Below are 15,286 nucleotides of genomic sequence, written 5' to 3'. Positions count from 1 at the left end.
CTCCGCAGCCGGAGGACCATATTCGAGACCTGGATCCCGGATTTGAAGAGGATCCAGATATATTTATAGAGCTTAAGGAGGGGGTCTTTTATCAGGCGGGCTACGACGGCACAGAAGTAGCCATCACAGCCGATTATCCCGGCCTTCTCCCCTCCTCCCACGTAAGTGCCCAGGAGACATCTTTTCAACAAGAGCTTTACCGTTGCGCCTCACCCACCTCACTATCTCATGCTCCGAAGGGGCGGCGCTCATCCTGCCAAACCGTATCGAAGGCGCCCTCCATGAAGGTGACGCTCGCGCAGGGCGAGTCTTTGAAAAGAAAGGCAGGCGGTGATACTACCGAGCCTCCTCATTCACCGAAGAGGTATAATTTTCAACCTGCACTTGGCAAATAGGCTGGATTGTGATGTGCTCCGCTATGCTATATTTCAGGAAGAGCGTACACCAGACTGTATCCGAAGGTCTCGTCGGCCAGGCATCGGCCAATCTGGCCCCGGACCCTACCAATAGGACTAGAGTTGGTACGGGCATCACGCCAGATTGTCACCTCCACGAGGATTCGGATAATGTATCCATCACCAATTCTGAAGTGGAGAGCGCGATGGTCCATCGATGGCGGAAAGAGGCCATGCGCGATCCAAGTTTCACCGAAGAGGCGTTCAACGCCCTTAGCTCTGCAGATGCATATATCCGGGCTGCTCGGGATGGACTTGCCGGAGCTACACACCAGCTTTCGAAGGATATGCGGGTAAAGGCTTTGTGTAGATTTCATAATCATGTGCCGGTAGCCCCCGAGACTTGAAGCAGTTGGCGCATCTGATTTAAGGATCGTTCTATAATCAGGTACTCGCAGAGAAGAACAACGTGTTGTCTCAGGAGCTTGCAAAATGTCAGACCAAGCTAGCTGTTGCCACGGCCGAACTGGAAGATTTGAAGAAATCCCAAAAGGCATCGAATGGTAAGTACCACCGTTGCCGGAAAGTACGATTTTGCGGCAACAATGATCTTTAAATATGCATTGTTTAACAGTGGCAGGGTCGGTAAATCTGTTGGAGGAGAGACTAAAGGCTGCTGAGGCGGCCGAAGAACATGCCGAAGGGCAAGAAGCCACTGGTCAATGTGTATTGACATGGACCATCAATGAGAAAAACAAACTATAGGATACCAACATCTAGCAAGCCGAGGAACTGAAGGACGTAAGAGCCCAACTGGCGGATGCCTTGAAGGAAAACAGAAAGCTGAAAGGCGCCATATTTAGTATGCCCCTTTAACCTGTCTTTCATATGGCCCCTTGATGGAAATTGTTGTTTAATGAGATTGTTCCTGTAGGCTTATTGACAGGGCGGCCTGAAGGAGAAGTGTCCGGATTTCAAGGTGACCTGCTGCCAGAGTTATCCAAGGTGCACGAGCGAGCTCGAAAGGCGATGAGGAGTATGGCTAAGGCGTTATGGCCATCCGAGTCTCCTCCAGGACTAATGGGGGAGCTCGCGGAGCTATTCAAAGGATCTCGTCTTCGCTTTGACCTATGGAAGGCATCGGCATGTCGAGAAGGTGCGCGAGAGGCCTGGGCCATGGTGAAAACGCGGTATACCAGACTTGATCCGAATCATATGGCCCAGGTCGGACCTCGGGGACCAGACAGACAAGAAATTCCGGTTAGCTTGGTGTATGACCAAGTAAAGATAGCCGCCAAGTTTTCACAGCACGACTGTAAACTAGACAGCCTGATAGATGGCATAGATAAGGAGTAGGCGCGCGATTTTATGTGATAATACACTTTATCAGCAAACTTACCTCCGGCCGAATGTAAAAGATTGTCATAGCATACCTTCCGCTTCAGCCTCCGAAACCCAAGGGTGGAGTGTTTCCGATTACTATATCGATGGAAAACACCAAGCACGTCTGGAAACCAGGCGATCCAGTCATAATGCTTAAACAGACAAGCTGTATTCGGGGAGTTATGTTATATTAATTTTTAATGTAAGAAACATCTTCCAAGAAGAATAGTTTCGTTAAGGGTTCCTCTACCTGGGTCGGCATGCATGTATGCATGACTGTGAAAGAATCATAGGAGTGTTTGTATTCTTGTTAGTTTATAATGCTACGAAGGCAGTTCGTCGTTTGTCCGCCGACCAATTGTTCCCTTAAGAACGCTAGCTTTCGGCTTCACCCGTCTGAGGTACATGTCCGGATGACCCGGTTGTAACAATTGCAGAGGTGCTCCCTTTATGCCCTAGCCGAACAATCGGGAACGTAGGGCATAAGCACAGGAGCCAGGCAACCCAGCTTGGCAAAAACGGAAGTCATAGAGGTGCATATAATGGCGAAGACAAGACGTATATGAGTAAGCAATACATATATATATGGTGAGCCTTATGCTCGAGATAATAAAGAGCTTCTCTTTGAAGGAAGCCCCTAGTTATGGTGGGGTGTGTACATTTAAAGATGTATGCCCTGCAAGTGTGCGGCTTACCCGAACACACGCTAGAAATCATAAAACAAACGAAAAGAAGAAAGAGAAAAAGGTAACGAACAATGTGTCCAGACTTAGGCGTAGAATCTTCGGAGTCTGGCAACGTTCCATGGGTTCGGCTCTAAGCGATTGTCCGATGCATTACGAAGGTGATAGGCTCCTCCAGTGAGAACTTCATCTATAATGAAGGGACCCTCCCATTTGGGCTTGAGCTTGTCCTTTTTCTTCTCTGGTAGGAGTAGAACGAGTTCACCGACATTATAAGTCTTGGCCCGCACTTCTCTGCTTTGGTATCTTTGAGCTTGTTGTTGGTAGAATGCGGAACGAGCTTTTGCGACATTGCGCTCCTCCTCCAGGCCATCTAAGTCATCTTGCCGATCGAGCTCGGCTTCTCTCTCTTCATACATGCGCACTCGAGGTGAGTCATGAATAATATCGCAGGGTAAGACGGCCTCTGCGTTGTACACCATGAAGAACGGTATGTATTCGGTCATGCGATTGGGTGTGGTCCGCAGCCCCCAGAGTACGGAGTCAAGCTCCTCGACCCAGTGTTTGTCCGACTCCTTTAGAGATCGCACTAGTCAGGGTTTAATGCCGCTCATTATCATGCCATTGGCCCGTTCGACTTGACCGTTTGTTTGAGGGTGATACACGGAGGCGTAATCAAGCTTGATGCCCAGATTAGCACAACAAGTTTTTACCTCGTCGGCTGTAAAGTTAGAGCCGTTATCGGTGATGATGCTGTGTGGGACACCATAACGGTGTACGACACCGGATATGAAATCTATCACTGGTCCGGCTTCAGCCGTTTTAACTGGTTTGGCCTCTATCCACTTAGTGAATTTATCTACCATGACCAGCGGGTATTTTTTCTTATGGCTTCCCCCTTTAAGGGGTCCGACCATGTCAAGCCCCCAGACCGCAAAAGGCCAAGTAATGGGGATTGTTCGTAGGCCGGTAGGTGGCATATGGCTTTGATTGGCGAAAAGTTGGCATCCTACACAACGTTGGACGAGGTCTTGTGCATCTGCTCGGGCCATAGGCCAGAAAAAACCAGTACGGAAGGCCTTACTTACAAGGGCCCGAGCTGCGGCGTGATGGCCGCCAAGACCAACATGGATTTCGGCCAAGAGCTGCCGCCCCTCTTCTTCGGAGATACATCTTTGAAGGACTCCGGTAGTACTTTTCTTGTAGAGCTCTTCTTCATGAACCTTGTAGGCTTTTGAGCATCGAACGATGCAACGAGCCTCATTCTGGTCCTCAGGGAGCTCCCGCCTATTAAGGTAGGCCAGGAAGGGTTCGGTCCATGGGGCGATTACTGCCATGATTACATGGGCGGAAGGCGTTGGTTCTGTGCCTGAGCCCCTGATGATATCTGAATCGTGTTCGGCATCTGGGGCGTGATCGGCGCTGGACTGGTGGTTTTGTTCTCATTCTGCCAAACTACAGATGGCTTGAAGAGTCGCTCCACAAATGCATTAAGCGGAACGGGATCGCGTTTAGCGCCCATTCGAGCAAGGATGTCCGCTGCTTGGTTACTGTCGCGGGCCGCGTGATGGAACTCAAGCCCCTCGAACCGAGCTGATATTTCGAGCACGACGTTGCGGTAAGCTGCCATCTTTGGATCTTTTGTGTCGAATTCTCCGTTTAGTTGGGATATTGCGAGATTTGAATCCCCTCTCACCTCGAGGCGTTGTATGCCCATAGAAACAGCCATCCGGAGACCATGCAGTAGGGCCTCATATTCGGCTGCGTTATTGGAGTCCGTAGACATGATTTGCAATACGTAACGGACTATGTCCCCTATAGGGGATGCTAGGATGACACCGGCCCCTAATCCGGCTAACATTTTAGAGTCGTCAAAGTGAAGGAAATATGCCCTAGAGGCAATAATAAAGTTGTTATTTATATTTCCTCATATCATGATAAATGTTTATTATTCATGCTAGAATTGTATTAACCGAAAAACTTAGTACACGTGTGAATACGTAGATAAACAGAGTGTCACTAGTATGCCTCTACTTGACTATCTCGTTGAATCAAAGATGGTTAAGTTTCCTAGCCATAGACATGAGTTGTCATTTGATTAACGGGATCACATCATTAGATTGACTTGACCCATTCTGTTAGCTTAGCACTTGATCGTTTAGTTTATTGCTATTGCTTTCTTCATGACTTATACATGTTCCTATGACTATGAGATTATGCAACTCCCGAATACCGAAGGAACACTTAGTGTGCTATCAAACGTCACAACGTAACTGGGTGATTACAAAGATGATCTACAGGTGTCTCCGATGGTGTTTGTTGGGTTGGCATAGATCGAGATTAGGATTTGTCACTCCGTGTTACAGAGAGGTATCTCTGGGGCCTCTCGGTAATGCACATCACTATAAGCCTTGCAAGCAATGTGACTAATGAGTTACTTGCGGGATGATGCATTACGGAACGAGTAAAGAGACTTGCCGGTAACGAGATTGAACTAGGTATTGAGATACCAACGATCGCATCTCGGGCAAGTAACATACCGATGATAAAGGGAACAACGTACGTTGTTATGCGGTTTGACCAATAAAGATCTTCGTAGAATATGTAGGAACCAATATGAGCATCCAGGTTCCGCTATTGGTTATTGACCGGAGATGAGTCTCGGTCATGTCTACATAGTTCTCGAACCCGTAGGGTCCGCACGCTTAACGTTCGGTGACGATCGGTATTATGAGTTTATGTGTTTTGATGTACCGAAGGTTGTTCGGAGTCCCGGATGTGATCACGGACATGACGAGGAGTCTCAAAATGGTCGGGACATAAAAATCGATATATTGTATGGCTATGTTTGGACATCGGAATGGTTCCGGGTGAGTTCGGGCATTTACTGGAGTCCGGGAAGTTACCGGAACCCCCCGGGGAGTATATGGGCCTTATTGGGCCTTAGTGGGAAAGAGGAGGAGGCGGCCAAGGAGGGCCCCCCTCCCAAGCCCAATCCGAATAGGTTGGGGGGCCAGCCCCCCTTTCCTTCCTCCCTCTCTCCTCCTTCCTTCCTCTCCTACTCCAACTAGGGAAGGGGAGGGAATCCTACTCCCGGTGGGAGTAGGACTCCCCTAGGGCGCGCCATAGAGAGGGACGGCCCCCCCCTCCTCCACTCCTTTATATACGGGGGAGGGGAACCCCATAGACACACAAGTTGATTGTTTAGCCGTGTGCGGTGCCCCCTCCATAGATTTCCAGCTCGGTCATATCGTTGTAGTGCTTAGGCGAAGCCCTGTGTCGGTAACTTCATCATCACCGTCATCACGCCGTCGTGCTGACGAAGCTCTCCCTCGACACTCAGCTGGATCTAGAGTTCATGGGACGTCACCGAGCTGAACGTGTGCAGATCGGGGAGGTGTCGTACTTTCGATACTAGGATCGGTCGGATCGTGAAGACGTATGACTACATCAACCGCGTTGTCATAACGCTTCCGCTTTCGGTCTACGAGGGTACGTGGACAACACTCTCCCCTCTCGTTGCTATACATCACCTAGATGGATCTTGCGTGTGCGTAGGATCTTTTTTGAAATTACTGCGTTCCCCAACAGTGGCATCCGAGCCAGGTCTATGCGTAGATGTTATATGCACGAGTAGAACACAAAGAGTTATGGGCGATAATAGTCATACTGCTTACCAGCATTTCATACTTTGATTCGGCGGTATTGTTGGATGAAGCGGCCCGGACCGACATTACGTGTACGCTTACACGAGACTGGTTCTACCGACGTGCTTTGCACACAGGTGGCTGGCGGGTGTCAGTTTCTCCAACTTAGTTGAATCGAGTGTGACTATGCCCGGTCCTTGTTGAAGGTTAAAACAACACACTTGACAAAAAATCGTTGTGGTTTTGATGTGTAGGTAAGAACGGTTCTTGCTCAGCCCGTAGCAGCCACGTAAAACTTGCAACAACAAAGTAGAGGACGTCTAACTTGTTTTTGCAGGGCATGTTGTGATGTGATATGGTCAAGACATGATGCTAAATTTTATTGTATGAGATGATCATGTTTTGTAACACAGTTATCGGCAACTGGCAGGAGCCATATGGTTGTCGCTTTATTATATCAAATGCAATCGCCATGTAATTGCTTTACTTTATCACTAAACGGTAGCGATAGTCGTAGAAGCAATAGTTGGCGAGATGACAATGATGCTACGATGGAGATCAAGGTGTCGCGCCGGTGACGATGGTGATCATGATGGTGCTTTGGAGATGGAGATCAAAAGCACAAGATGATGATGGCCATATCATATCACTTATATTGATTGCATGTGATGTTTATCCTTTATGCATCTTATTTTGCTTAGTTCGGCGGTAGCATTATAAGATGATCTCTCACTAAATTTTAAGGTACAAGTGTTCTCCCTGAGTATGCACCATTGCGAAAGTTCATTGTGCCGAGACACCACGTGATGATCGGGTGTGATAAGCTCTACGTTCACATACAACGGGTGCAAGCCAGTTTTGCACACGCAGAATACTCGGGTTAAACTTGACGAGCCTAGCATATGCAGATATGGCCTCGGATCACTGAGACCGAAAGGTCGAGCGTGAATCATATAGTAGATATGATCGACATAGTGATGTTCACCATTGAAACTACTCCATCTCACGTGATGATCGGACATGGTTTAGTTGATTTGGATCACGTGATCACTTAGATGATTAGAGGATGTCTATCTAAGTGGGAGTTCTTAAGTAATATGATTAATTGAACTTTAATTTATCATGAACTTTCTACCTGATAGTATTTTGCATGTCTATGTTGTTGTAGATCAATGGCCCGTGCTACTGTTCCTTTGAATTTTAATGTGTTCCTAGAGAAAGCTAAGTTGAAAGATGATGGTAGCAACTACATGGACTAGGTCCGTGACTTGAGGATTATCCTCATTGCTGCACAGAAGAATTACATCCTGGAAGCACCGCTAGGTGTACCACCCGCGCTAGCAACTACAGACATTGTGAATGCCTGGCAGTCGCGTGTTGATGACTACTCGATAGTTCAGTGTGCCATGCTTTACGGCTTAGAACCCGGACTTCAACGACGTTTTGAACGTCATGGAGCATATGAGATGTTCCAGGAGTTGAAGTTAATATTTCAAGCAAATGCCCGGATTGAGAGATATGAAGTCTCCAATAAGTTCTACAGCTATAAAATGGAGGAGAATAGTTCTGTCAGTGAACATATACTCAGAATGTCTGGGTACCACAACCACTTGACTCAGCTGGGAGTTAATCTTCCTGATGATAGTGTCATTGACAAAGTTCTTCAATCACTGCCACCAAGCTACAAGAGCTTCGTGATGAACTATAATATGCAAGGGATGGATAAGACAATTCCAGAGCTCTTCGCGAGCTAAAGGCTGCGGAGGTAGAAATCAAAACGGAGCATCAAGTGTTGATGGTCAACAAGACCACCAGTTTCAAGAAAAAGGGTAAAGGGAAGAAGGGGAACTTCAAGAAGAACGACAAGCAAGTTGCTGCTCAAGTGAAGAAGCCCAAGTCTAGACCTAAGCCTGAGACTGAGTGCTTCTACGGCAAAGGGACTGGTCACTGGAAGCGGAACTGCCCCAAGTATTTAGCGGATAAGAAGGATGGCAAGGTGAACAAAGGTATATGTGATATACATGTTATTGATGTGTACCTTACTAATGCTCACAGTAGTGCCTGGGTATTTGATACTGGTTCTGTTGCTAATATTTGCAACTCGAAACAGGGACTATGGATTAAGCGAAGATTGGCTAAGGACGAGGTGACGATGCGCGTGGGAAATGGTTTCAAAGTCGATGTGATCGCCATCGGCACGCTACCTCTACATCTACCTTCGGGATTAGTTTTAGACTTGAATAATTGTTATTTGGTGCCAGCGTTAAGCATGAACATTATATCTGGATCTTGTTTGATGCGAGACGGTTATTCATTTAAATCCGAGAATAATGGTTGTTCTATTTATATGAGTAATATCTTTTATGGTCATGCACCCTTGAAGAGTGGTCTATTTTTGTTGAATCTCGATAGTAGTGACACACATATTCATAATATTGAAGCCAAAAGATGCAAAGTTGATAATGATAGTGCAACCTATTTGTGGCACTGCCATTTAGGTCATATTGGTGTAAAGTTCATGAAGAAACTCCATTCTGATGGACTTTTGGAATCACTTGGTACTTGCGAACCATGCCTCATGGGCAAAATGACTAAAACTCCGTTCTCCGGAACAATGGAGCGAGCAACAGATTTATTGGAGATCATACATACTGATGTATGTGGTCCAATGAACATTGAGGCTCATGGCGGGTATCGTTATTTTCTGACCATCTCAGATGATTAGAGCAGATATGGGTATATCTACTTAATGAAACATAAGTCTGAAACATTTGAAAAGTTCAAAGAATTTCAGAGTGAAGTGGAAAATCATCGTAACAAGAAAATAAAGTTTCTACGATCTGATCGTGGAGGAGAATATTTGAGTTACGAGTTTGGTCTTCATTCGAAACAATGCGGAATAGTTTCGCAACTCACGCCAGCCGGAACACCACAGCGTAATGGTGTGTCCGAACGTCGTAATCGTACTTTACTAGATATGGTGCGATCTATGATGTCTCTTACTGATTTACCGCTATCATTTTGGGGTTATGCTTTAGAGACAACTGCATTCACATTAAATAGGGCACCATCTAAATCCGTTGAGACGACACCTTATGAACTGTGGTTTGGCAAGAAACCCAAGTTGTCGTTTCTTAAAGTTTGGGGCTGCGATGCTTATGTGAAAAAGCTTCAACCTGATAAGCTCGAACCCAAATCGGAGAAATGTGTCTTCATAGGATACCCAAAGGAGACTATTGGGTATACCTTCTATCACAGATCCGAAGGCAAGACATTCGTTGCCAAGAATGGATCCTTTCTAGAGAAGGAGTTTCTCTCGAAAGAAGTGAGTGGGAGGAAAGTAGAACTTGATGAGGTAACTGTACCTGCTCCCTTATTGGAAAGTGGTTCATCACAGAAATCAGTTCCTGTGACTCCCACACCAATTAGTGAGGAAGCTAATGATGATGATCATGTAACTTCAGATCAAGTTACTATTGAACCTCGTTGGTCAACCAGAGCAAGATCCGCACCAGAGTGGTACGATAATCCTGTTCTGGAGGTCATGTTACTTGACCTTGACGAACCTACAAACTATGAGGAAGCAATGATGGGCCTAGATTCCACGAAATGGCTTGAGGCCATGAAATCTGAGATGGGATCCATGTATGAGAACAAAGTGTGGACTTTGGTTGACTTGCCCGATGATCGGCAAGCCATCGAGAATAAATGGATCTTCAAGAAGAAGACTGACGCCGACGGTAATGTTACTGTCTACAAAGCTCGACTTGTTGCGAAAGGTTTCCGACAAGTTCAAGGAGTTGACTACGATGAGACCTTCTCACCCGTAGCGATGCTTAAGTCCGTCCGAATCATGTTAGCAATTGTTGCATTTTATGATTATGAAATTTGGAAAATGGATGTAAAGACTGCATTCCTGAATGGATTTCTGGAAGAAGAGTATTATATGATGTAACCTAAAGGTTTTATTGATCCAAAGGGTGCTAACAAAGTGGCAAGCTTTAGCGGTCCATTTATGGACTGGTGCAAGCATCTCGGAGTTGGAATAAACGTTTTGATAGTGTGATCAAAGCATATGGTTTTATACAGACTTTTGGTGAAGCCTGTATTTACAAGAAAGTGAGTGGGAGCTCTCTAGCATTTCTAATATTATATGTGGATGACATATTGTTGGTTGGAAATGATATAGAATTTCTGGATGGCATAAAAGGATACTTCAATAAGAGCTTTTCAATGAAAGACCTCGGTGAAGCTGCTTATATATTAGGCATCAAGATCTATAGAGATAGATCAAGACGCTTAATTGGACTTTCACAAAGCACATACCTTGATAAAGTTTTGAAGAAGTTCAAAATGGATCAAGCAAAGAAAGGGTTCTTGCCTGTGTTACAAGGTGTGAAATTGAGTCAGACTCAATGCCCGACCACTGCAGAAGATAGAGAGAAAATGAAAGTCATTCCCCATGCTTCAGCCATAGGTTCTATCATGTATGCAATGCTGTGTACCAGACCTGATGTGTGCCTTGCTATTAGTTTAGCAGGGAGGTACCAAAGTAATCCAGGAGTGGATCACTGGACAGCGGGCAAGAACATCCTGAAATACCTAAAAAGGACTAAGGATATGTTTCTCGTTTATGGAGGTGACAAAGAGCTCGTCGTAAATGGTTACGTCGATGCAAGCTTTGACACTGATCCGGATGACTCTAAGTCACAAACCGGATACGTGTTTATATTGAACGGTGGAGCTGTAAGTTGGTGCAGTTCTAAGCAAAGCGTCGTGGCGGGATCTACGTGTGAAGCGGAGTACATAGCTGCTACGGAAGCAGCAAATGAAGGAGTCTGGATGAAGGAGTTCATATCCGATCTAGGTGTCATACCTAGTGCATCGGGTCCAATGAAAATCTTTTGTGACAATATTGGTGCAATTGCCTTGGCAAAGGAATCCAGATTTCACAAGAGAACCAAGCACATCAAGAGACGCTTCAATTCCATCCGCGATCAAGTCAAGGAGGGAGACATAGAGATTTGCAAGATACATATGGATCTGAATGTTGCAGACCCGTTGACTAAGCCTCTCTCACGAGTAAAACATGATCCACACCAAGACTCCATGGGTGTTAGAATCATTACTGTGTAATCTAGATTATTGACTCTAGTGAAAGTGGGAGACTGAAGGAAATATGCCCTAGAGGCAATAATAAAGTTGTTATTTATATTTCCTCATATCATGATAAATGTTTATTATTCATGCTAGAATTGTATTAACCGGAAAACTTAGTACATGTGTGAATACATAGACAAACAGAGTGTCACTAGTATGCCTCTACTTGACTAGTTCGTTGAATCAAAGATGGTTAAGTTTCCTAGCCATAGACATGAGTTGTCATTTGATTAACGGGATCACATCATTAGATAATGATGCGATTGACTTGACCCATTCCGTTAGATTAGCACTTGATCGTTTAGTTTATTGCTATTGCTTTCTTCATGACTTATACATGTTCCTATGACTATGAGATTATGCAACTCCCGAATACCGGAGGAACACTTAGTGTGCTATCAAACGTCACAACGTAATTGGGTGATTATAAAGATGCTCTACAGGTGTCTGCGATGGTGTTTATTGGGTTGGCATATATCAAGATTAGGATTTGTCACTCCGTGTTACAGAGAGGTGTCTCTGGGCCCTCTCGGTGATGCACATCACTATAAGCCTTACAAGCAGTGTGACTAATGAGTTACTTGCGGGATGATGCATTACGGAACGAGTAAAGAGACTTGCTGGTAATGAGATTTAACTAGGTATTGAGATACCGACGATCGAATCCCGGGCAAGTAACATACCAATGATAAAGGGAACAACGTATGTTGTTATGCGGTTTGACTGATAAAGATCTTCATAGAATATGTAGGAACCAATATGAGCATCCAAGTTCCGCTATTGGTTATTGACCGGAGATGAGTCTCGGTCATGTCTACATAGTTCTCGAACCCGTAGGGTCCGCACGCTTAACGTTCGGTGACGATCAGTATTATGAGTTTATGTGTTTTGATGTACCGAAGGTTGTTCAGAGTCCCGGATGTGATCACGGACATGATGAGGAGTCTCGAAATGGTCGAGACATAAAGATCGATATATTGGATGGCTATGTTTGGACATCAGAACGGTTCCGGGTGAGTTCGGGCATTTACCGGAGTACCGGGAGGTTACCCGGAACCCCCCGGGGAGTATATGGGCCTTATTGGGCCTTAGTGGGAAAGAGGAGGAGGCGGCCAAGGAGGGGGTGCGCCCCCCAAGCCCAATCCGAACTGGGTGGGGGGCCGGCCCCCCTTTTCTTCCTCCCTCTCTCCTCCTTCCTTCCTCTCCTACTCCAACTAGGGAAGGGGGGAATCCTACTCCCGGTGGGAGTAGGACTCCCCTAGGGCACACCATAGAGAGGGTCGGCCCCTCCCCTCCTCCACTCCTTTATATACGGGGGAGGGGGCACCCCATAGACACACAAGTTGATTGTTTAGCCGTGTGCGGTGCCCCCTCCACAGATTTCCACCTCGGTCATATCGTTGTAGTGCTTAGGTGAAGCCCTGCGTCGGTAACTTCATCATCACCGTCATCATGCCGCCGTGCTGACGAAGCTGTCCCTCGACACTCAACTGGATCTAGAGTTCGTGGGACATCACCGAGCTAAACGTGTGCATACTGCGGAGGTGTCGTACTTTCGGTACTAGGATCGGTCGGATCGTGAAGACGTACGACTACATCAACCGCGTTGTCATAACGCTTCCGCTTTCGGTCTACGAGGGTACGTGGACAACACTCTCCCCTCTCGTTGCTATACATCACCTAGATGGATCTTGCGTGTGCGTAGGAATTTTTTGAAATTACTGCATTCCCCAACAGTGGCATCCGAGCCAGGTCTATGAGTAGATGTTATATGCACGAGTAGAATACAAAGAGTTGTGGGCGATAATAGTCATACTGCTTACCAGCATGTTATACTTTGATTCGATGGTATTGTTGGATGAAGCGGCCCGGACCGACATTACGTGTACGCTTACGCGAGACTGGTTCTACCGACGTGCTTTGCACACAGGTGGCTGGCGGGTGTCAGTTTCTCCAACTTTAGTTGAATCGAGTGTGACTACGCCCGATCCTTGTTGAAGGTTAAAACAACACACTTGACAAAAATCGTTGTGGTTTTGATGCGTAGGTAAGAACGGTTCTTGCTCAGCCCGTAGCAGCCACGTAGAACTTGCAACAACAAAGTAGAGGACGTCTAACTTGTTTTTGCAGGGCATGTTGTGATGTGATATGGTCAAGACATGATGCTAAATTTTATTGTATGAGATGATCATGTTTTGTAACACAGTTATCGGCAACTGGCAGGAGCCATATGGTTGTCGCTTTATTATATGAAATGCAATCGCCATGTAATTGCTTTACTTTATCACTAAACGGTAGCGATAGTCGTAGAAGCAATAGTTGGCGAGATGACAACGATGCTATGATGGAGATCAAGGTGTCGCGCCGGTGACGATGGTGATCATGACGGTGCTTTGGAGATGGAGATCAAAGGCACAAGATGATGATGGGCATATCATATCACTTATATTGATTGCATGTCATGTTTATCCTTTATGCATCTTATTTTGCGTAGGATTTTTTTTGAAATTACTGCGTTCCCCAACACGAAGTACATAACCCAGTTGGAGTATGTGCCGTACTCTTTAGGGAGTTCGGCTTCTGTCCATTCGGCGACGAAGTTGACCAACACCCGGGATTTAATTGCTCGGCGTAGTTTGTACATTATTTCAAATGGTAGGAGCTCGATGGCCCATTTTGCAATGCGGCCGGTGGTGTCTCGATTGTTTATGATATCATTGAGTGGTACCTCGGAGGCCACCGTGATCGAGCACTCTTGAAAGTAGTGTCGCAGCTTCCGAGATGCCATGAAAACCGCATATGCTATCTTTTGATAGTGCGGGTATCGGGATTTGCATGGTGTGAGAACCGCCGATACATAGTACACGGGTTTTTGGAGTGGGAATTTATGTCCCTCTTCCTCTCGTTCGACGACGAGTACCGCGCTCACCACCTGGTGAGTTGCAGATATATACAGTAGCATAGGTTCGCCGATGTTAGGTGCGGCAAGGATTGGGTTGCTTGCTAGCAGAGTTTTTATTTCTGCCAGACCGGCTGTTTCCGTGTCCGTCCACTCAAAGTGGTCGGTACGCCGAAGCAGGCGATATAGGGGCAACACATTTTCTCCTAATCTGGAGATAAAGCGGCTCATGGTTGCCACGCACCCAGCTAGTTTTTGGACCTATTTTAGGTCTGTTGGTATCGCCAACTGTGACAAGGCTCAGATTTTGGTTGGGTTTGCTTCGATTCCTCTATTGGAAACGAAGAACCCGAGCAACTTCCTGGCTGGAATGCCAAAAATGCATTTTTCCAGATTGAGCCGTATGTCATATGTTCGGAGGTTGTCGAATGTGAGACGTAGGTCGTCCACCAATGATTCGACATGTTTGGTTTTGATGACTACATCATCTACATATGCCTCCACCGTCTTGCCAATTTGTTTTTCCAGGCATGTTTGAATCATGCGTTGGTAGGTGGCACGTTCTTGAGTCCAAAAGGCATAGTGTTAAAGCAGAAAGGCCCATATGGGGTGATAAATGCCGTTGCGGCCTGATCGGATTCCTTCATCTTAATCTGATGGTATACGGAGTATGCGTTGAGGAAACACAGTGAATCGTGTCCTGCAGTTGCATCAATGATTTGGTCAATGCGGGGCAGTGGGAAGGGGTCCTTAGGGCAAGCTTTATTAAGGTCCTTGAAATCGATACAAAGGCGCCAGGATTTGTCCTTCTTTGGCACCATGACCAGGTTTGCTAGCCAATCCGGGTGTTTCATTTCTCGAATAAACCCGGCTTCAAGTAGTTTAGCTAGCTCCTCCCCCATGGCTTGCCGCTTGGGTTCGGAAAATCACCGTAGCGCTTGCTTAACTGGCTTGAACCCCCTTATTATATTGAGGCTGTGTTCGGCCAGTCTGCGTGGGATTCTTGGCATATCCGAAGGGTGCCAGGCGAAAATGTCCCACTTCTCACGCAGGAATGCTCTTAGAGCGGTATCGACCGCCGGATCCAGCTATGCCCCAATGGCTGCTGTTTTATTGGGA

Source organism: Aegilops tauschii, chromosome 1, assembly GCF_002575655.3.
Source record: "Aegilops tauschii subsp. strangulata cultivar AL8/78 chromosome 1, Aet v6.0, whole genome shotgun sequence".
In the NCBI taxonomy this organism is placed as follows: Eukaryota; Viridiplantae; Streptophyta; class Magnoliopsida; order Poales; family Poaceae; genus Aegilops; species Aegilops tauschii.
Note: the sequence above shows the minus strand (reverse complement) of the source record.